The sequence below is a fragment of the Equus caballus genome, chromosome 1 (genome assembly GCF_041296265.1).
Source record: "Equus caballus isolate H_3958 breed thoroughbred chromosome 1, TB-T2T, whole genome shotgun sequence".
NCBI classification, from domain to species: domain Eukaryota; kingdom Metazoa; phylum Chordata; class Mammalia; order Perissodactyla; family Equidae; genus Equus; species Equus caballus.
Window position 1 is genome coordinate 129,055,315 of NC_091684.1, and position 22,038 is coordinate 129,077,352.

Here is a 22,038-nt window from a genome sequence, read left to right on the forward strand (position 1 = left end):
CTCCGCTGCAGGCGTCCCAGTGTTTCGTTGGTTCGAATCCTGGGCGCGGACATGGCACTGCTCATCAAACCACGCTGAGGCAGCGTCCCACATACCACAACTAGAAGAACCCACAATGAGAAATATACAACTATGTACTGGGTGGCTTTGGGGAGAAAAAGACAAAAATAAAATCTTAAAATAAAAAAAATAATTACTTATTAAGGATCTGCTATATGCCAGGCATAACGCTAGGTCATTCTTTTTTTTTTTTTTTTTAACTTTACTGAGGTGTAATTTACATATCATGAAATTCATCCATTTCAAGTGTACAATTCAATGTTTTTTAGTAAATTTATTGAGTTGTATAACCATCACCATAACCCAGTTTTAGAACATTTTCATCACTCCAATAAGATCTCTCAGGCCCATTTACAGTTACTGTCTATCCCCACCTCTTGCCCCAGGCAACCACTGTCTATTCTGTCTCTATAGATTTGGCTAGGCTTCATTCTGGTCTCTCCAATTACACAATTTTGTTTGTACCTCACAGTGGCAACCCTTCTTGGTGTCCCTCAGGGCTGCCCCATGCTGTGAGCATCCATAACAGTCCTTGGCCCTTTAAACGCTCCCTCCCCACCCCCCCCCAGGGCCAACAGCCCAATGCCAACATTCCAATGCCAACACCCTACTGCCTACATGCCATCGCCACCAACCCAGTGCCAATATCAAAAGCCAGCACCCCAAAATCCACATGTCTGGACCGCCCAGTGGCACAGGGGTTAAGTTCACACGTTCTGCTTCGGCAGCCCGGAGTTCGCCAGTTTGGATCCTGGGTGCGGACATGGCACCACTTGGCACGCCATGCTGTGGTAGGTGTCCCACATATAAAGTAGAGGAAATGGGCATGGATGTTAGCTCAGGGCCAGTCTTTCTCAGCAAAAAGAGGAGGATTGGCAGCAGTTAGCTCAGGGCTAATATTACTCAAAAAGAAAAATAAACAATCCACACGTCCATCCCATTACCAACACATCCTGTTGTCCTATCACCAGCAGCTCTTCCAAGAGCTGGATAGTCTTTTGCTGTCAGTGCTGTTCTAAATGCCTGGTAATCCCAGCTCTGTCCACTCATGTGTATCCATGTCATGCCACTTTCCGATAGCCCCTCACCACCAAGAAGTATCCAAGGAGCCACAACAGCACAGCCGAAAGACCTCTCTGCCCAAGAGAAATCAAGGCAGACCTCTAAATGCAGAGGGACTGAACTGAAAGGGAAGTAATTCCAGCTCCTTTCTTCTAGAGACACCCCCTCTCAACCATTAGACTTCAATTTTGTGACCCCAAATTTCAAATAGGCACTCAATACTGCCAAACAAACCTATCACTGGTACCCTAGGAAACCTGCTTTTCCACTCCCTGGAATGATCGTTTCACACATTCTTTCTTCTTGAATTTCTACTCTCTCCCACACACACAGCCACCCTTAACTGATGATCTCATCGTCCTACTACCCATTCCACCAGCCTACTGTATTTAAACCCACAACCCCACCTTCCTTCCTCTTACATGAGATGAATTGTCTGTCCTAGCTCCTATCTAAGGCCAGCCCCTATCCCCACCCACCACCCTAGGCTCCGGATCCCATCATTCTGGTCTCTTTAAGGATCTTGTTCCTGCAGCCAGACCATCCCCTTTCTGCATTGTCCATTTCCCCCTCTCTGCTGGACCACTCTCATCAATGTATAAACATTCTTTTAAAAAACCTTTCCATGGGGCCATTCTGGTGGTATAGTGGTTAAGTTTGTGCACTCTGATTCAGTGGCCCAGAGTTCACAGATCCTGGGCGTGGACCTAGTATCGCTCATCAAGCCATGCTGTGGTGGCATCCCACATAACATAGAGGAAGATTGGCACAGAAGTTAGCTCAGCAACAATCTTCCTCAAGTGAAAAGAAGAAGACTGACAAGAGATGTTAGCTCAGGGCCAATCTTCCTCACACACACATGCACACACACACACGTACACACACGCACACACACAACCTTTCCTTGACCCCACATCAACCCATTTTTCACTTCCTTTTCCCAGCAAAACATCTCCAAAGAGCTGCCTATGTTTGATAAAACCACTCTTTTGCTTTACTGTCCATTCTTTCCTCAACCCATTGCAGCATTTTAAATAGGTGCCTGTAACAGGGTATAAAAAAACACAAAAAGATATACAGTACAGTAGTCCCCCCTTATCCATGTTTTTGCTTTCTGCAGTTTCAGTTATCTTTGGTCAACCATGGTCCGGAAGACAATCCTCCTTCTGACATATTGTAAGAAGGTCAGTAGTAGCGTAACACTACATCCCCATGCCTACATCATTTATCTCACTGTATCTCATCACGTAGGCATTTTATCATCTCACATTGTCACAAGAAGAAGAAAGGTGAGTACAGTACAATAAGATATTTTAAGAGAGACCACATTCACATAACTTTTATTACAGTATATTGTTATAATTGTTCTATTTTATTATTAGTTGTTGATCTCTTACTGTGCCTAATTTATAAATTAAATTTTATCATAGGTATGTATGTATTGGAAAAAAACATAGTATATATAGGGTTCAGGTACTATCTGTGGTTTCAGGCATCCAGCGGGGGTCTTGGAACTCATCTCCTGTGGATAAGGAGGGGACCACTGTATAGTCAAAAGTAAGGTTATGATATTGGCCTGAAGCAAGGTTGGCATGAGAGAAGCCATGTTGTAACTTAGAGTAATCTCTGATTAGCTCACCCAAGTTGTATACATTTTGCCTTGCATGTAGCCTAGGAGATAAATAGCTACCCCCTGGGAAATAATCCTGGCTGACACATGTACCTCCCAATAGTGATAGGTGATAACTTTGTTCTTTTGAGTTTCTTAGGAACATGGCGACCTCCCCAGAGAAGAGCATCTATGCTGGTATCCATCATTGATGACAACTGAAAGCCCTAGTGTGGCGTCTCCAGTCACCGAGGTCAGATGGCCAGTGTTCCTGAGCCCCTCCTTCATAGCCCACTGGTCCCTATATAACTGCCTCAAGATTATATGCTTGTTTAAGATGGTCTTTGGACATGAGTCTGCCATCTTCTGATTTTGCTTGTCTAATCAAATGAATCCCTTTCTTGACCACTGACTCATTTGCAATTGATTAGCTTCACAGTTGTGGCAAGAAGAACGAGCCCCTGCTTGGTTACAATTTTTAGCAACCACAAAGGGACTAGATTCTGTCTGTGGCTAGTCAACTCAGGAAAAATCTTGGGGCACTCTCAGCAGCTGCCAGGGTTTTACTTTCTCCCAGGGACTTTTCCCTGAGTTCCTCCAATTGCCAACTACTTTCAATGCCTTTCTCGGTGGAAGGAGAAATGGATAAGCATCTATGAGTTCATGAATTCACATCTAGAGTAGGGTAAGTCACCTCAGAGTGCACTCCCGAGAACACTCTTCCCTCTGTCTGAGGGCCCAAGTTGTCTTGGGTCCATCTGTTCCTAGGTGCCATTTTTCAGAGGGAACAGTTCTAGGACTACCTGCAATATCTGGTGGACTAGTCTATGTTAACTTGTGTGTGTGTGTATGTGATGTCTGTGTGGTGTGTGAGTATGGGTGCTGTGCCATCTGTGCCCAAGAAAAGTCCCCTGGGTCTCAAACTGACCCAATGGGCAGATTTTAGTTTTGAACCAATGACAAAGAAAAAAGATGATCTTTTACTGTAACACTGCCTGGTCTCAGTATATTTTAGTTTCTGGGGAAAAATGACCAACAAATGGAACATTAAACCATTACACAATAGCTTGAACTCTTTTGCAAAAACACAGGGAAAGGTGATGAGATCCCATATGTACAAGCTTTCATGTTACTACATCAGGATAAGAAAAAATAAGGGAAAGACTATTTAATGGTACAGAGACCCCATGTGTTACAGAAGGGACAAAAGGATGATCATCATGTAATGATTTTACGAACTTTGAATCCCCAGTTTACAATCCTGGTGGTGCCCCCTCTTCCAGGGCCACCAACCACCATGGGAAGAATGCCTGACATGGGACCAGGACTAGGAGACAGGGTTTCCCCTTCCCGGACCAAACAAGGGACACAATTCTGCCAGGGGGCTTCTGTCAGAGTGGGGCAATTTTCACTGTGACAATATCCTGCAGGGGTAAATGGCCAGGACCAACCAGCAGGATTTGTATGGATGCACAACCCCTTCTGCATTTCTGACTTGTTTAATTGGAAGAACAATAATCCACCCTATAGGGAGGGAGGATCCACAAAGAATGACTGAGTTATCTTCCTCCATTTTTGCTACTTACCATCCCTCCTGGACCGATGTTCATATCTTGATGAATATGCTCCTAACCAGTGCTGAAAGAAGGATAATAATTGATAAAGCAAGAGAAGAAGCAAACGCTCCATCTGGCAGATCCCACTGGTACCCTTGAAGCAAATGTTGCGGTTCCCATTGCTGAGCCAGCATGGGACCCCAATGATGATGCAGAGAGACTCAGGCTAGAACATTATAAGAGGCATATTCTGCCCAGATTAAAAATGGGAGTTCCTTTAAGCAGAAAAGTCTAAATAAGATACAAAGCATTTAACAAAAACCCCATGAAGGTCCTTCGGAAGTTCTAGAAAGAATCTACCAAGCCTATAGGCGTTACACAGATGCAGCTCTAGAAGCCCCTGAGAACCTTAGGATGGTGAACATGACTTTCACAGCACAAAGTGCCCCAGATATTAGAAGGAAACTGCAGAAACTGGGTGCGGTGTTAGGTATGAATCTCTCTCAGTTGGTAGACATTGTTTTTAAGGTGTACAACAACAGGGAACGACGGATAAAACACTGAGATGCTAAAAGATATGCTGCTTTTCTGGCAGCTCCTCTGAGTGGACAGAAGCCAAATCGTTCCAGGGGAAGGTCCAGCCAACTGAAGGGAAGTAAGTGCCCCTTAGGAAAGAAACAATGTGACTATCGCAAAGAGGAAGAACGTTGGAAAAGGGAATGCCTTAAAAAACATAAAGAGAGTATGAAAGAAAAGAAAAGAGAAGCCACCCAGGTGGTTAATAGAGTGGAACACTCTGATGAGGACTGAAGGTGCCCAGGGACTATCTTAGACACAAAACACTGTATCCCAATTTCCCCACAAGGGCTCTGAGCACAACTGACAGTGGGAAACAAATGGGTTGACTTTCTAGCTGATACTGGAGCTACACATTCAGTTTTAAATACCAAATTAGCACAAAAAATGGCAAATCCAACCCGTCACAGGGGTACCTGGAAAAATCCAAAATTGTGCTTTCCTACAACCATTGGAGTGTCACATAGGGCCCTTGACATTAAAACACAGTTTTCTGTACATGCCAGAATGCCCTATTCTCCTTTTGGGCTGAGATCTCCTTTATAAATCAAACACACAAGTGACTTTTGCTCCAGGACAACTCAATAAACAAGTGTCTCTGGAACAATCCCTGAGGTTACAGATGGCTTTGCTGGATATCCAGGAACCAGAATTGGATCTGTTGCCACCCAAAATCTACAAGAAGGTAAGGCCCAATGTCTGGGCAGATGGGAAACCAGGGAGAGCAAAGAACGCTCAGCCAGTACATATACCCCTAAAGGAAAAAGAGAAGGAAGCCTAGCCCCTATTCTCTCAATAGGGAAGCCTAATTCTGACGAATATCGTTCTGTCCAAGATCTGCATGCCATAAATGAGGTGGTTCAGGACTTGCACTCTGTGGTGCCCAGCCCTTACACTATATTAACAAATATACCAGGAGAATATGGTTGGTTCTCAGTCCTGGACTTAAAGGATGCATTTTTCTGCTTACTGTTAGCAGAGGAAACCAAATAATTGTTTGCTTTTGAATGGCGTGATCCAGATACTCAGACAACTCAACAATATTGTTGGACAGTCCTACCCTAGGGATTTAAAAATTCTCCCACTCTATATGGGGAAGACTTGGCCAAAGACCTAAGCCATTTGGAATTACAAGAGGGACTATTACAGTATGTGGATGACTTGCTGATAGCAAGTCTCACTTATGAACAGTGTTTGGCCAACACAGTAAAAACTTTAAATTACCTGGTAGAATGCAGATACAAGGTCTTACAAAAGAAAGCCCAAATCTGTAAACAGAAAGTCACATACTTGGGATTTACAATATCCAAAGTCCAAAGAGAATTATTACCAGACCAGTAGAAGGCCATAGCATGTTTAAGTCCTCCCAAAACCTGCCAACAACTGCAAGGGTTTTGGGGAATGGAAGGCTTCTGTAGGATTTGGATTTCTAATTATGGACTCATAGTAAAACCCCTCTATGAGGCTCTGAGAATCTTTAAATTGGACCAAAAAGTGCCAATTGGCATTTGACACCGTTAAGGCTAAGCTGATTCGAGCCCCAGCCCTAGATAAGGCCCTCAGTCTCTATACATGAAAGACAGGGTGTAAGTCTAGGAGTGATAACTCAAAAGTTGGGAACCACCTCTAGGCCTGTGGCCTATTTCTTTAAACAATTGGATTAAACAGTGAAGGGCTGGCCCCCTTACCTCTGGGAAGTAGCAACCACTTGTGACATTCTTCAAGAGGCAGAAAAGTTTACTTCAGGCCAACCGACCACAATAGATGTACCTGCCGTGTCCTCACATTATTGGAACAGAAAGGGGGATACTGGCTCACATCAGGAAGGATGGGCAATTATCAAGCCATCCTACTGGATAACCCAAATGTCAGGCTACAAGTCACCTCAGTTCTGAACCCAGCCACCTTGCCTCCCAGTGAAATGTTACAAGCCTTAGAACATGACTGCTTACAGGTCACTGAGACAGTTTATTCCAGCCAGCCAGATTTAAAGGACCAGCCATTGGAGGAACCTGACCTGGACCTCTTCACGGATGGTAGTAGCTTCATGAACCAAGGTATGAGATGCTCTGGATATGTGGTTGTGACTTTGCAAGAAACCCTGGAAGCTATGGCCTTGCCCCCAGGGACTTCAGCGAAAGGCTGAACTCATGGCCCTCATCAGAGCTTTATTCTTGGTACAGGGAATAAAGATGAACATCTATACAGATTCCTGGCATACATTTTCAGTAGTACATGCCCAGAGGGCAATCCGGAAAGAAAGGATTCCTAATGACAGACAAAAAAGAAATCAAACACAGCCCAGAAATACTACAACTGTTGGAAGCTATCAATGAGCCCTCCCAGGTGGCCATGATACATTGCCCTGGCCATCAAAGGGGGAAACCCCTATTGCCAAGGGCAACTGGCTGGCTGATCAAACAGCCCAAAGGGCCACTAAAATAGAGACCCCCACTATGATGGGCTCCCCATTGCCACAGATAGATCTATTTGGATACTGCCCAAAATATTCAGAAAAGGACTTGGACTGGCAAAAGAATAGGGGTACAATGCTGAACACCCAGCAGGATGGAAAAGTGACATCCGAGGAATAATTCTGATCCTGGAGGCCCTCTAGTACCCCATCTTAAAACGTGTACATGAGAGCACCCCTTATGAAATGAATACTACTCTAAAATGGGTTCAGAGGTACATCATAGGGCCTCATTTACAAAAGACTGTATAGCAGGTGACCAAAAACTGCATGATTTGAGCAAAAAACAACCCCAAGGAAGTCCCAGTTTCCCCTCATAAGGGAACCCAACGTAAAGGGGACTGGCCTACTGAAGACTGGCAAATAGACTTTACTCAGATGCCATGAGTAACTGAAAACGGCAGGCCTTTGTCAGTTTTTGTGGATACCTTTTCTGGGTGGGTAGAAGCATTTCACACCCAAACTGAAAAGGCATCACAAGTAGCTAGCATTCTGCTAAAAAAAATTATTCCTAGATTTGGCCTGTTTAATACTTTGCAGAGCGACGATGGACCTGTTTTCATATCACAAGTCACACAACAAATCTCTAAGGTACTAGCCCTCAAGTAGATACTCCACTGGGCTTGGAGGCCTGAGTCAATGGGGAAAACAGAGAAGGTGAACCACACCCTAAAGAAGAACACTCCTAAGATTTGCCAGGAAACACAATTAACTTGGGATAAGGTGCTACCCCTTGCCCTCTTGCAAATCAGAGTAGCCCTCCACAGCAGGCTTCAATTAAGCCCTCTTGAAATTCTGTATGGTAGACCATTTCAGGATTCCTCCCTTGGGAAAAATTCTCTGGAAGGCTTACAGGATATAATGATCACCAATCATGTAAAATCTCTAAGTTCTATACTAACCTCTGTTCATGAGTTTGCCTCCAAGAGGTCAATCTACCCATCTGATGGCTCCTTACAGTCTTACCAGTCAGGTGACTGAGTCCTGCTCAAAACTTGGAAACAGCAAGAATCAGCTGTCTGCTCCATGGGCAGGCTCCTTTGACATTCTTCTCACTACTCATCCTTCCGTGAAGTTCGCTGGAGTAAAAGTGTGGATGCGTCATACCTGGATAAAACAAGCTCCACTGGAGGAGACAACCGAGCAACCTGAGACCCCCTCATGGAAGTGCAAACCCACCAAGGATTTAAGATACATATTCCGTAAAGTTCTTTAATCTTTACGCAATACTCAGGACAAATACAGGGAATCATACAAGCTTTAACATTTCCTCTAGTGCTCAAAAGACAATTTGTTTCTGTCTTGCTATGAATGGTTATGGGATTCTCTCATGTCAGTTATAACTTCCAGAAATCTCCTCCCTTTCTTTCTTTCTTTCTTTCTTTTTTTTTTTTTGAGGAATATTAGCCCTGAACTAACTGCTGCTAATCCCCCTCTTTTTGCTGAGGAAGACTGGCCCTGAGCTAACATCCATGCCCATCTTCCTCCACTTTATATGTGGGATGCCTACCACAGCATGGTGTGCCAAGCAGTGCCATGTCCGCACCAGGGATCCAAACTGGCAAACCCAGGGCCGCCGAAGCAGAATGTGCACACCTAACCGCTGCGCCACTGGACCAGCCCCCTTCCTTCCTTTCTGACTGTTGATTACTGGTCATGGAGAAAAGTCACTAACCTTGATCCCTTGATGGATGGCCAGACTGCCCACTTGAATTCTATGAGTCTAGTATTTTTACATAATACGAACACCCAGAGTTTAAAAGAGATCCAGACTCCTGAACCTGTCTAAGACCTACCCATTAATTTGGACTTTACAGGGTACATTTATTTTATAGGACAGGCTTTAGGGAAAACTGCTCAGGAACTTCTCCTGGGGAACGTTTTCCGTAGAGAAATAATCAGGACCAGTGCCACCAATAGGTATCAACATTATTGTGTTGCCATTGGAATCAATGATGAGCCACTAAAAAGAATACCAGGTTATAACAGCAGGTACTTAGCCAAACCTTGTGTTTCCTGTCATAGTGCCATGTGTCCCCATTCCCCTCAGCCGTGTTTTTGTGGATGGGTACCAAAAACTGAAACTTCTAATAAGAAGGGACGATCACATGCAGTAAGAATAAACTGGTAGACTACTGCTGATAATTGGCCTCCCCACTATTTGTAAAGGACAATCATGGGAAGCTCTCTGGTCTACTCAAACTATCCTTTATTTAGGAGTTACAACCACACATCTTAATCTGGTCTGGGGAACTCAACATTTTTGGGTCAACACTTTATAACCAAATTTTAGTGAAATGATCATGCCTCAATAGACACAATATATCTGGTGGTTACATCAGCAGTGGCCCCAAAGGACAAAAAGAGATATTTTAGGATCAGTTGAGGCTGGATTAGGTGTGTTGGGTCAAGAGGAAATGGCCTTTGATGAATACTGTCATGGGCAAGAGAAGAAATACTTAACTACCTCAGAAAAATTAGGTGGATTATTATTTCAAGAAGAAGGAAAGGGTTGGGAAGTGGTCTGGAAGACCAACCAAGCTTTAGGCAAATGGATAAACAAAACTCAGGAAATAATCACAAAATATGCTAAACCTCAACTGTGGGAAAAAGCATACACCTCTACCCAGCAGAGCATAATGGACATGCTTCTCCAAATGGAATCAAAAGTAGCAATGAAACAATGGCCCACTAGCCTAAAAGCCGAGGCCCAAGAAACCCATTTATAGGAAATATATGAGACACCAAATATGTGGGAGACAACTGAAGGAAACCGCAGTCTACATTGTTGTTCCCTGACTGCCTTACTACTCAAATTAAGAAAAGATTTCAAACATGAAGTAGTATAGCTTGTAGGAATAGGAACCCTCCACAGCAATTATTGGATACTTCCCACAGAAAGTCACTGGGCCCTCTTTTCCTCAAATAACTCACTATCCTGATGGGAACCAATTTCAGTTCTGGGTTGTGTACAATGTAATGGTATACGGCTGTGCCCAAAAGAGCAATGGAACTCAGAGATTACCTTGACTTGGCCTGTGGTAAGAACTCTGGTTCAAGATAGCATTTGGTGCATGGGAAAAGGGAGATTCTGTTGGAAAGGTGCCATGAATCATACCCTCTAGTTATCAGATCATTATTGTGACCAAACCGAGTTCATAATAAATTTGTCTAATATTTGGTGTAATACAGAGGCTGTAGGTAAAGTTCATTTTCTGGAAACTAACAAAAGCTATGATAACACCAATGAAGAAAACTATTGGGAGTTAGAACTGAAACCCCCTAAAGAGGGAAAACTTATAGAAGATAAACGGCCTGAGCAAAATCCAAACTTAGCATCTCAAGAAATCCAGAATGTTCTTGAGCAAGCTAGAGTAATCTCACACCAAGTACAGGTCACTGTTATGGAGCAGGGAAAGAGAATCAGTTAATTCAAAAATATGCGTAAGTTTGTTCTGGTTTCACTGGATAGTTCTCTTGTCTGATTGGGTCTAATTCTAGTAGTGATAAATCATAAAAATTGCCCTGTTTTGCCTCCTTCTGATAATTTGTATCCTTTTCTTATCCTGCTGTTATGTTAAATACTGAAAAGGAAAACAACTAACAAGTCTCATATAATGTTAATCAGCCCTATTACTCAAGAATACTTACTTTCAACTCAAAGTTTGTTGGTTCCACTTCTCTATTCCCCATGATGCCCCTTGTGAGCAGGCAGATAGAAATGATAGCCATAGTCCCTAAGACTATATGGAATGGATGACTGACAGTGGGGAATTGAGACTAGCCTGAAGCAAGGTTGACATGAGGGAAGCCATGTTGTAATTTAGAATAACCTCTGATTAGCTCACCCAAGTTGTATACATTTTGCCTTGCATGTCACCTAGGAGATAAATAGCTACTCCCTTGGAAATAATCCTGGCTGACACATGTACCTTCCAATAGTGATAGATGATAACTTTGTTCTTTTGAGTTTCTTAGGAACATGGCAACCTCCCCAGAGAAGAGCATCTATGCTGGTATCCATCATTGATGACAACTAAAAGACCTGGTATGGTGTCTCCAGTCACTGATAGCAGATGGCCAACATTCCTGAGCCACTCCTTCATAGCCCACTAGTCTTTATATAACTGCCTCAAGATTATATGCTTGTTTAAGATGGTCTTTGGGACATGAGTCCACCATCTTCTAATTTTGCTGGCTAATTGAATAAATCCCTTCTTTGACCACCAATTCATTTACAATTGATTGCGGTGAGCAGAAGGAGCCCTTGTTTGGTTACAGTTAACCCTTTCTCCTGCTCCCAGCCACCCAGTTTCCCTCCCCAGAGGCAACTGATATTACTCATTTCTTGATGCCCCACCAAAAAGAAGTAAATACCTCAATCTACTCTAATCCTACTTTAATCTCCATCCCAACTCTACAAAGCCCTTACCAGGGTCACCAGTGACCTATATCAGGCCAGAGACAAAGATCAGTTCTCTGTCTTCATCTTACTCAAATTCTCAGTTGTCATGGTTGGCCATTTCCACTAGCTTCTCCTCCTCCCTCTCTGGCCATATTTTTCCAGTCTCCTTTGCTGGCTCCTCCTTCCCCTTTAGTTTCCTAAATGGTGGTGTGCCCCAGGGCTCAGTTTTTTGGTTTTTGGTTTTTTGAGGAAGATTAGCCCTGAGCTAACTACTGCCAGTCCTGCTCTTTTTTGCTGAGGAAGCCTGGCCCTGAGCTAACATCCATGCCCATCTTCCTCTACTTTATATGTGGGACACCTACCACAGCATGGCGTGCCAAGCGGTGCCATGTCCACACCTGGAATCCCAACTGGCGAACCCTGGGCCACCAAAGCAGAACGTGTGCACTTAACCACTGCACCACTGGGCTGGCCCAGGGCTCAGTTTTTAATCTTATCCTTCCCTAGGCATTTTCTGTTCTCAGGTGGTCCTGTAGCTCCAAATATTTTCTATATGCTACTGACGACCACATTTAAAAAATCTCCAGCCCAAGAACTGGAGCTTCAGACTCACATCCAACTTCCTAAATGCTATTCTTCTTGGGTATCTCAATGGTACCTCAAACTTATAGAAATAGTCATTTCCTCCTCCAAATAGTTTCCTTTAGCCTTCCCCGTCTCAATACCCTTTTCAGGATATATCCTGAATCCAACCTTTTCTTACACTATGACCCCCCAACCCAAGCCTCTATCATCAGTCACCTGGAACACAACAGCCTCTTCTCCAAAAAGTTATAGTCCTTTCTTCATATGGCAGTCAGAGTGAGCTTTGAAAATATCACTCCTCTGCTTGACATAAGCCACAAGCCTTCCAATGGCTTCTTACTTTGCTTAGAAGAAAATCCCCCCACCTTACCAAGGCCCCACATGATCCACTCCCACCCACCCACTCTCCTCCTTGGAATACCCTTCCCTTAGATCTTCAGGGGCTATTTCCTTCTCACTACATCTAAGGTCTCAACTCAAATGTCACTTCCTCCAGGAGGCCCTCTCTGACCACTGTCATGCCTTTCTACTCATTTTATCTTCTTTACAGTTCTTCTCAGTTCCTGCAATTACTTCTATACATGTTTATGCCCCACTGGAATGCAAGCTCCTTGAAAACAAAGTCTCTGATTTGTTTCATATTTTTTAATCCCCCAGCACCTAGAACAGTGCCTGGCACACAGAAAGAACTCAATCAATGTTTGCTGATTGACTCCAGAAATGAAAAAGCACTTATCAGTGAGGGATAGGATCTGTGAGGGCTGGGAAGCCATCCCAGCAGTCAGAATTATCTGTGATCTCTTTAGAATTAAAAAAATAAGTTCTAAAATGCAGCCCTCCCCATGAATCCTACTGCAGTACAGGAGACTTGGCAGTGGTCAGAAAGGCAGTCTTTTTGAACTCCTTCCTCCACTGTCCTCACACCCACAAACCCAATAGAATTGTCAGCCAGCTATGTCATACTACAGGCTTATAAATACAAAGCCCCTTCTCCCTCCACCCCTTGACTCCCTCTCTCCCCACATTTCCCCTGTGGTGTCAACGGGAAGCAAGCTGGCTTCACATCAGACCCAGGAGAAGTGGGAAGGACTCACACACTAACTCCTCTCCCTACAGGGAGACACAAAATTTGCCCACAAATAAAACATTTTATTATTTAGCTTGAACATTAAATTTCCTTGGCATCTAACATGTGTTTCATTATACCAGACACTAACATGTACTTAAAAATGAAACGCTAGAATGCTGCCCTGGCTTGAAGAATTCTAGCAGAGACTCTAACGTGGTCTTGGAGAGATGCTCCAGATCTCACCTTCCAAAACGGCATTGGTCGTTGTAATTTTTACATTTACGTGACACTTTGTGCTGATTAAACAAGGGGCGTCCAAGGTGGCAAAGATGCTCTAACTGTGCCTCTCGCTCGTTCTATCCACTGCTGCTTCCAATTGATTGCAGGCTAGAAAGTAAACTCTCCTCACCAAAGCTGTTAGAATTGGGTCCAAAGTAAGCATCAATACACCCCAAATGCATGCTGAGGGAATTCTATGTGAAAGATACAGCGACTTTGTGACAGCTGCTCTCCCTGGCCACTAGCCTTTTTTCTTTCTTTCACCTCCTTTGTTCTTGGTTGTCCTCCAGAGAAACGCATTTCAAATGCTAATGTGCATAGGAGTCACCTGGGATTTTGTTAAAATACCAGTCTGATTCAATAGGTCTGAGGTGGGTCTCAGTTCTGATAAGCTCTCAGGTGACGCTGATGTTGCTAGTCATTGGACCACACTGAGTAGCGAAACTCTAGAACTTCACTGTCCAATATGATAGCCACTAACCACATGTGGTGATTAAAATTAAATTAAAAATTCAGTTCCTCAGCTGCACTAGCCACATTTCAAGTGCCCAATCACCACATATGGCCAGGGACTACCACATTGGACAAGACAGATATAGAACACTGCCGTCATCATGGCAAGTTCTATCGCACAGCACTGCTCTACAAGGCTGACAGTATCGGAAATATAACCCCCAAAGAGTGATATGCTACTGTTCCCTGCCACCCTTGGTAGATAAAAATCTACTTGGGAGCAAAAGCACACTGTGTTGTTCTGTCCAAAGTCCTCAGTCTTACCTCGCATTTTTGCTCTTCCTTGCAGCTGGGCTCACCACTATCAGTGCACTTGGTCAGTAATGACCATGGCCATCACCTCTAGGAAGCGCAGGAGTCATGGAGTAAGGTTCGGTGCAGGGGAGGGTTTACAACCTGGCCCCTCAGTCCCTTCCCCTCAAACTCTTTATTTGTTCAAGGGTCTAGAATGTGGAAGAGAGCTTCCAGAGCAAAGTGCAGGGAACCTGAGGCCCTTTTATTATCAAACCAGGTTCTTATTTGCCCGCCACCCGGAAAGCCAAACATGGAGATGACGAGATTGCAGCAGAGAGAGGGTTTACTCACATGGCAGCCATGCAAGGAAGCGAGGGCATGAGCCTCAAATCTGCTTCCCCCTGCAGGGGAGGAAGACATTTCCTCTACCCTCTCTGAGTTCGTCTGGCTGGAGAATGAATTAAATTCACATGAGACAGAATAGCAGGAGAAAATTAAACAAAGCTTTATAACATGTATACATGGGAGAGGTCAGGCAAGCTGAGCAACTTGCCAAAATGGCTGAAGCCCCCACCTTAAATATCATCTTCAGCTAATGACAAAGGAAGATGTTGGGGGTGGAGGGGGAGTCGATCTTGGGAGATTACCACACAAGTACAGTAAACAAATGCAGATTTAGGTCCTTGCCTTTGGCATTGATTAAGAGTTTCTAGAGATAAGGTCGTCCCTTCTTCCTGGTACAGAGAGGGAGACATCTTTACAGATGGAGATTTCCTTTACAAATGTAAATGTTTCTTAACAAAGGGTAAGCAAGTTCCACTCCTCAGAGCCTCCTTCCCTCTCGCAGTTTATAAAAAGTAACCAGTCTAAAATAATCCACGTGCCAAAGAGACATATCTTGGGGTGGCCAATGCCAGTCCCCCACACCCGAGAACAGGGACTCAGGGATATTTATGGGATGGGGGCAAGGTGGTCTGAAATGTGGAGAGAGGTGATTGGAGGGAAGGAGGGGTGAGGTAATCGATGATCTGTGCAAGCGTAGTCAGACTCCATGCCTCTTCATAGGACCCATGCTCACAAAATGGTGGCGTTAGCTTGATCTGAGGGTGGAGTTTTTAGCCTCTTGACCTCAAAAGGTCACCTAGCAGACATCTCCGCAGGCCCAGTTGATGAGTTGGTGGTCTCAACCGGCCTGGAGTGGACAAGGGGTTCTAATTCCTGAAAAACAGCTCACACACCCATTACCATGGTGACCCAGGCTCCAGGGAGATGTCACCTATAGGAGCCTAGTGGGAGTCAGATAGCATATTGCCCAAGCAGCACAGTTAACAATGGCGGGTTAAACAGCTAAAGACTATAATCAGTAATTGCAAAAAGGAAACGACTTTAGCTCCTAGCTATTTAATCATCAATGGCTAACTCTCTGCCAGTTCCACTTTGCTACTTCCACTTCTCTGAGCATCTTCATTCCATGAGAAAGTGGAGAGAAGGGAAATTGCCAGAGAACGGATTCCACACACATTGGAGCAAGAAAGCCAATAGACCAGCTCCCTCCTCTCAAACTGATCCTCCGGCAATTGCTGCAACAATTCACAGCAAAAAGTTCTCCAGCAGGGGAAGGAGGGAGAGTGGGGAGATTTTCCAAGAATGCCTTTCATGGGGACCCTGAGCTGTCATTTTCCCGGCAATTCTGTGAACCAGGACCTGGGGCAATTTCCCGAAGTGCAGTTGGTGAGCATGTGGCCAGCTGTAGCATTCACCCTGAGGGGCACATAACTTGGGGTCCAGGAAACATCTGCTTCACCGCTCACAGAGTTCATGGCCCTGCAGGGATAGAAGGGACCAGAAAACTGGGCCACCTCACTCTCTGGCTGGGGAGCTGTTGCCTCCAGCTAAGCAGTGAGTGGCTGGTCTGAAGCTGAACCTGAGCAGCCTCCTTTCTTGGGCAAGGACTCTGCTAATTTGCACATCAGAACAACAGCTTTATGTCTGTAAATTTACATACAAGGCTGATGCTGTCCATCCCAAATGGTCAGGTTAATCCTTCAACCAGCCAGTAGATAAGCAGCTGGCAGCACAGGCAGAAAGAATGCTGGCGCCTGAGTCAGAAGAACTGGATTCAAAGCCTGCCGCTGGACCTTACAAAGCATGTGACTTTGAGCAAGTCTCCTTTCCTCTCTGGGCCTCAGTTTACTTCTCTGTAAAGGGAGAATAATACCTACTTTTCAGGGTCGTTCAGCAGTTGGTACACAGTACCAGGTGCTCGATGAATGTTGATCTACCCATTCCATACTGACTAGCTGGCAGGCAGGCGGAAATGATGGTGACACAGTCCCTGTCCTCATGGAGTTGACTGTGTGGACAGAGTCCCACGAAAAACTGTAAAATGACAACTGTGACAGATGCAACAGGAAAGCTGCAAAGCGCAATGAGACTTTGTCCTGAGGGAACTGACCTAGCCGGAGAGTGCTTTCCTGCCTTCATTCTTCCCAGATGAGGGTAGACCTGCAGGCGTCATTGGATGAATGAGAGGGGTGACTGATGCCTCCAGCCAATCCCAGGGAGCCTTCTGCTGGAGTCAGGGAGAAGTGCCTCAACCTCACCCACTTGGAATGGCTCAACCCAAGAACCAGAAACCCTTCACCCAGCAAGAAGCAGCCATATTCCCGGTAGTAGGTGTATCTTTGTTCTCACCCTCAGAGAGGTAGCTCACTTCCTCACATGCTCCATGGCAGATGGCCCTACGGTGGTGATGGTGGCAGGAGCAGCAACAATAGCAGGGAGTAGCACTTCAATATTGGGTAGTTATTTTAACAGGAATGAATCTTAGTCCACAAACTCTGCAAGAATCTGTAACTGAACTAAATTTCACTGGGAATGCCCCTTCTAGCAGGTGGTAGAAATTTAATCTCAGTCAATTTGGGATTTCTCCTCCCTGTTTTATCTACGTTGTGCCTAAGCTCTGGGGAGATTTATGGAAAACAGGGGACAGGGGTTTATGATATGGAATCTGATCCTCAGTGTGGTAAAGGATCTACATGGGCATCATCCACTAAGGCAGCTGGCTTTAGCAAGATAGTAGAGTGGTTAAGAGAACAGATTCTGGAGCCAGCCTGCCTGGGTTCAAATCCTAGCCATGCCTTTAAGTGGCCCCGGGACCTTAGGTAAATTATTTAACCTCTTACAGCCTCAGTTTCCTCATCTGTAAGAAGGGGATAATAACAGCGCCTACCTTACTGGCTGTTGTAAGGACTCAATGAGTTAATGAATGTGAAGTGCTTTATTTATTTTTATTTTTATATTTTTATTTTTTTAAAGATTGGCACCTGAGCTAACAACTGTTGCCAATCTTTTTTTTTTCCTGTTTTATCTCCCCAAATTCCCCCAGTACATAGTTGTATATCTTCATTGCAGGTCCTTCTAGTTGTGGCATGTGGGACGCCGCTTCAACACGGCCTGACAAGCAATGCCATGTCCACGCCCAGGATTCGAACCAACGAAACCCTGGGCTGCTACAGTGGAACACATGAACTTAACCACTCAGCCACAGAGCTGACCCCCTATTTTTATTTTTTTGAGGAAGATTAGCCCTGAGCTAACATCTGCCACCAATCCTCCTCTTTTTTTTCTTTCTTTCTTTTTTTTTTTTTGCTGAGGAAGACTGGCCCTGAGTGAACATTTGTGCCCATCTTCCTCCCCTTTATATGTGGAACACCTGCCATAGCATAGCTTGACAAGCAGTGTGTAGGTCCGCACCCAGGATCCAAACCAGCGAACCCCTGGCCACTGAAGCAGAACTTGCAAACTTAACCACTGTGCCACCAGGCTGGCCCCTGAAGTGCTTTAGAACAAAGGCTATACATGACAAATATTTACTCCAGTTTACATGGGAGTTTGACATTGTTATCCTTCTCCTGTTCCCAGTGGCCTGGCCTCTCTGGGTTGCCAGGACACCAGGTCCACATCCAGGCCATTCTTGAGCACACAGGACCTCAAGTTTGTGCCAACATCAAGCTGGACCCAGAGAGCTTGAGGAGGGCTCTCTTGGACCCCAGTAGGCCTGGACACACCCCACAGCTACCCCTTAAGCCCCTATTCCACACTGGGCGCTTGACCTAGAAGGTGGCAGAGCATAGACTCCTTTCAGTGGTCCTCCCAGCATCCACAGCCTTCATTTTCCCCTGCCTCCTCTCCTTCCTCCCAATCATAATCTTGTTTTTCCTCTGGGGAGCTAAGAGCCCCCTCACTCATCCTCATACCTTAGTCCCATAAATATCTCCGAGGCCTTGGCATTTGAAACTCAAAAACCAAAAACCCTCTTTTGTTCTTGGTGCTCTCCTGTGTCATCTCTTCCATCAAGGAGCAAGGGAGCAATCCTTTGGCTGGTGGAATGGTGGAAGGGTCGAGGGGCAGAAGGAAATATTGGGGATTGGGGAAACGGGGCCCAGTTAAGACGTCAAATGTTTTTTCCCCACACTATGTTGTCGCCTTACTGAAGATTCAGCTCAGGTCTAGAATCTGGTTGCGTGAACAGCAGTATTAGCCCTGGAGGCCTGCACTGCAGTGTGGGGTCAGCGCTATGCTGTACTACTGCTATACTTCAAACAGAGCTGCAGAGCTCTCTAGATCAAAGGCGGCAGCACCTAAGAATCCTTGCTGTCAGTGTGTCAGGAAGTGTGTTCTCAGCACAGCCAAGTGTTCCAGCCAACCATTGCCCCCAGGTGCACTGGGCACCCTGGGCACTCTGCCAGCTACTGATGCCAGCATTGTGAATGCTTCCTGCTAACCAGCCCAATCAAGCTGTTTCTGAATTCATAACAGCTCTTACCACTGGCAGAAAGAGGACCAGCTTTATACATCCTCCGGGAGCCACTTTGTATGGAGACCTACTGCTCTTCCTCTCCATTCCAGCCATATTGTCCTCCTTACTGGGCCTGAACACACCAAGCTTGCAACCACCCCAAGACCTTTGCACTCACTGTTCCTTCTGTTCAGACAGCTCTTGCCCCCACATACCCACATGGCTGCTACCTTCACCTCCTTCAGATCTTAGATCAATTGTCATCTTACCAGTGAGGACATCCCTAATCATCCTATTTTAAATTGCTATCCTACCCCTCCTCATTCTTCACTCCCTTCCCTAATTTATTTTTCTCCAAGGCATTTAGCACCATCTGTCCTATTCATGTTTATTCTCTTTCTCCCCACTCCATGAGGACAGGGACTTTATCTTGTTCACTGCTTTATGAAGGAAGGACAGGATGAAAGGGCCTTCACAGGAGCTCTCTCCTTCTCCCCACTGTATACACAAAGCAATAAAGCCCAGAGAAGTTAAGTGACTTGCCCAAGACCACATAGCCACTAAGAAGAGTAGGAGAATCTCTCCTGGTTAATTTCCAGTGAACTTGTTTCCTGAGCACAACCTGCTTTTTGCAGCCTTCCCACGGACTACACACACATTGTCAGGGCCTGTAATTCTTTCCTCTCCATCTCCAGCTGTAGAATGCCCTCATCCTTCCAGGCACAGCTCATGGCTTTCTCCAGGAAGCCTTCCTGGGTGCCCAAGTTGGGACTGACCCTTCCCTCCTACGAACTCCTGGTTCTCTCTTTCTGCCTCACAGAGTCAGCCTCGTATGACAGCTGTCCGTGTACCAGGTCTGGCACAACCCGGGACAGGGTCTGCATTTCCCATCTCAAGATCTGCTGTTTGCACCAGCCCCCAGGAAGTGAGTGGAAATATGAAAACAGACTCTCTTCAACCATCCTCCTCCCATGTTCCCCCCAAAATACCCTGAGAGGTATTCTACCTGAGAGCTTTCGCGAAGGAGACAGGGTTGGTGACAGATTACTGACCCAGAACATAAAAGAATGAATAGAGGGATGACTATCTCTGACCTCTCGCTAGAATATTCATTCTCTATGGACAGGATTTGTATGTGGCAATTCTTTTTTTTTTTTTTTTAAAGATTTTATTTTTCCTTTTTCTCCCAGAGCCCCCCGGTACATAGTTGCGTATTTTTAGTTGTGGGTCCTTCTAGTTGTGGCATGTGGGATGCTGCCTCAGCGTGGCCTGATGAGCAGTGCCATGTCTGCACCCAGGATTTGAAGTGGTGAAACCCTGGGCCACCGCAGCAGAGCACACAAACTTAACCACTTGGCCATGGGGCTGGCCCCTGGTAATTCTTTTAAGCCCCCACAGTACCTGCCTGGGTTTGGTAAGAGGTGTTCAGCCTCTCTGTATGAAAAGAATGGTAGAATGTGATGTCTAGACCCATATCAAGTTCAACTCTGGTACTGTGAGCAAGCTGTTAAATAGTTCTTCCCTGGTGAATCCATCCTTTTCCTCCACAGCCCCCACGGCCCACTGGGAGGGTCAGGCCCAAGTCAAATGCTCCACCCCTGAGCCCAGTGAGGCTGGCAGGCGAGCAGCAGGTACACCCAGAGGGTGAGACCACAGCTCTCAGGAGAGATTCCAGCAGAGCCAACATCAACAAGGAAAGGACAGGGAGGGGGTTGCAAACAGACCTTCCTGAACCTCAGTCCTCCCATCTCCCCCCAGAACAGTTCTAAACAATTCAAGCACCCGCTGACAGCCCAGATAGGAGAGGCAAACCCCGGCAGGGGCTTCCAGATTGGATTTCACATAATGAGACTTTGGAATCTAGGAAGTGATTACAAGCCCACTGGGGAGGGACCACCTACAGGTTCTGGAACCTTTCACTGCTCTACCACATGTGGCTCAATGGATATCGGGCTCACCAGGAAGCTGCACTTAGATGAGAAAGATGAAAAACACAGACTCCGTAACAGCACAGTTCAGAAGTATACAGCTTGAGAATTATGTGATGAAGGTGGGGCACTGAAGGGGAACCCTAGGGTTAGAGGGATTGGGTCTTGGTTTTTGGCATTTCCTAAGAGGCAAGGATTGAAGAGCGCCCAGAACTCACCCTGGCAACTCCACACTTCGTTCAAGTCCCATCTACCAGCCTAGATGTGTTTATTGAGTCCCTACTTTAAAATCATGGAGCTGGAGAGAACTTGAGTTCCACAGTAGGGCTGCCTTATTTACAGATGAAACCACCAAGGCAGAGAGAAAGTGGGTTACCTGGTGTCACACAGGCTAGGAGGGGCTCACCAGGCCTAGGTCTCAGGCCCCTGTCCTGGTGCTGTCTGTTAGCCTAGCCTGCCATTCTCGTTCAAGAGGGAAGAGCCAGCCTAGGATCCCAGTCACTCATTCCTTGCCTGAAGAGCTGAGCCCAGCCCTTGATGGGTGCTACGGTCACATTGGGGTGACCAGTGAGACCCCTGTATGCTGGTCGCTGCACTGGGTACTTTACCACATCCTCTCACTTACTCCCTAGACTGTCCACAGGAGGTGGTAGGAACTGTGTTCCTTATTTTACAGATGAGGCAACTATGGCTCACAGAGGTTAAGTCACTTGCCCAAGGTCACACAGCTAGAAAGCAGTGGAGCTGTGATTCGAATCCAGGCCAATCTGACATCAAGCCTTTGCCTTTCCAGCATGCTGGGCTCAGGGAAGATGACCCGAACAGTTGAGGCAGGAGCTGTCACACAAGGTTGGGAACTATACTTTGAGGCCAAAGATTCTTAGTTAC

At 45.6% G+C, this 22,038-nt stretch overlaps 2 long non-coding RNA genes across 2 annotated transcripts in view; one reads left to right on the forward strand and one right to left on the reverse strand.

Annotated features, from left to right (window-relative positions):
• Window positions 1–713: 713 nt before the first annotated feature.
• On the forward strand, window positions 714–3,021 carry LOC138917229 (uncharacterized). The gene is made up of 3 exons (XR_011424959.1): window positions 714–851; window positions 2,243–2,306; window positions 2,892–3,021. It is a non-coding gene; the product is annotated as an uncharacterized lncRNA (long non-coding RNA).
• The window catches only part of LOC111775655 (uncharacterized), a 40,986-nt gene continuing 21,387 nt past the window's right edge, over window positions 2,440–22,038 (reverse strand). Inside the window, exons 3-4 of the long non-coding RNA XR_011424958.1 lie at window positions 6,552–8,443; window positions 2,440–4,369 (exon numbers count right to left, since the gene is read on the reverse strand). This is a non-coding gene — a long non-coding RNA (uncharacterized lncRNA). The remainder of the gene's footprint in view (window positions 4,370–6,551; window positions 8,444–22,038) is intronic.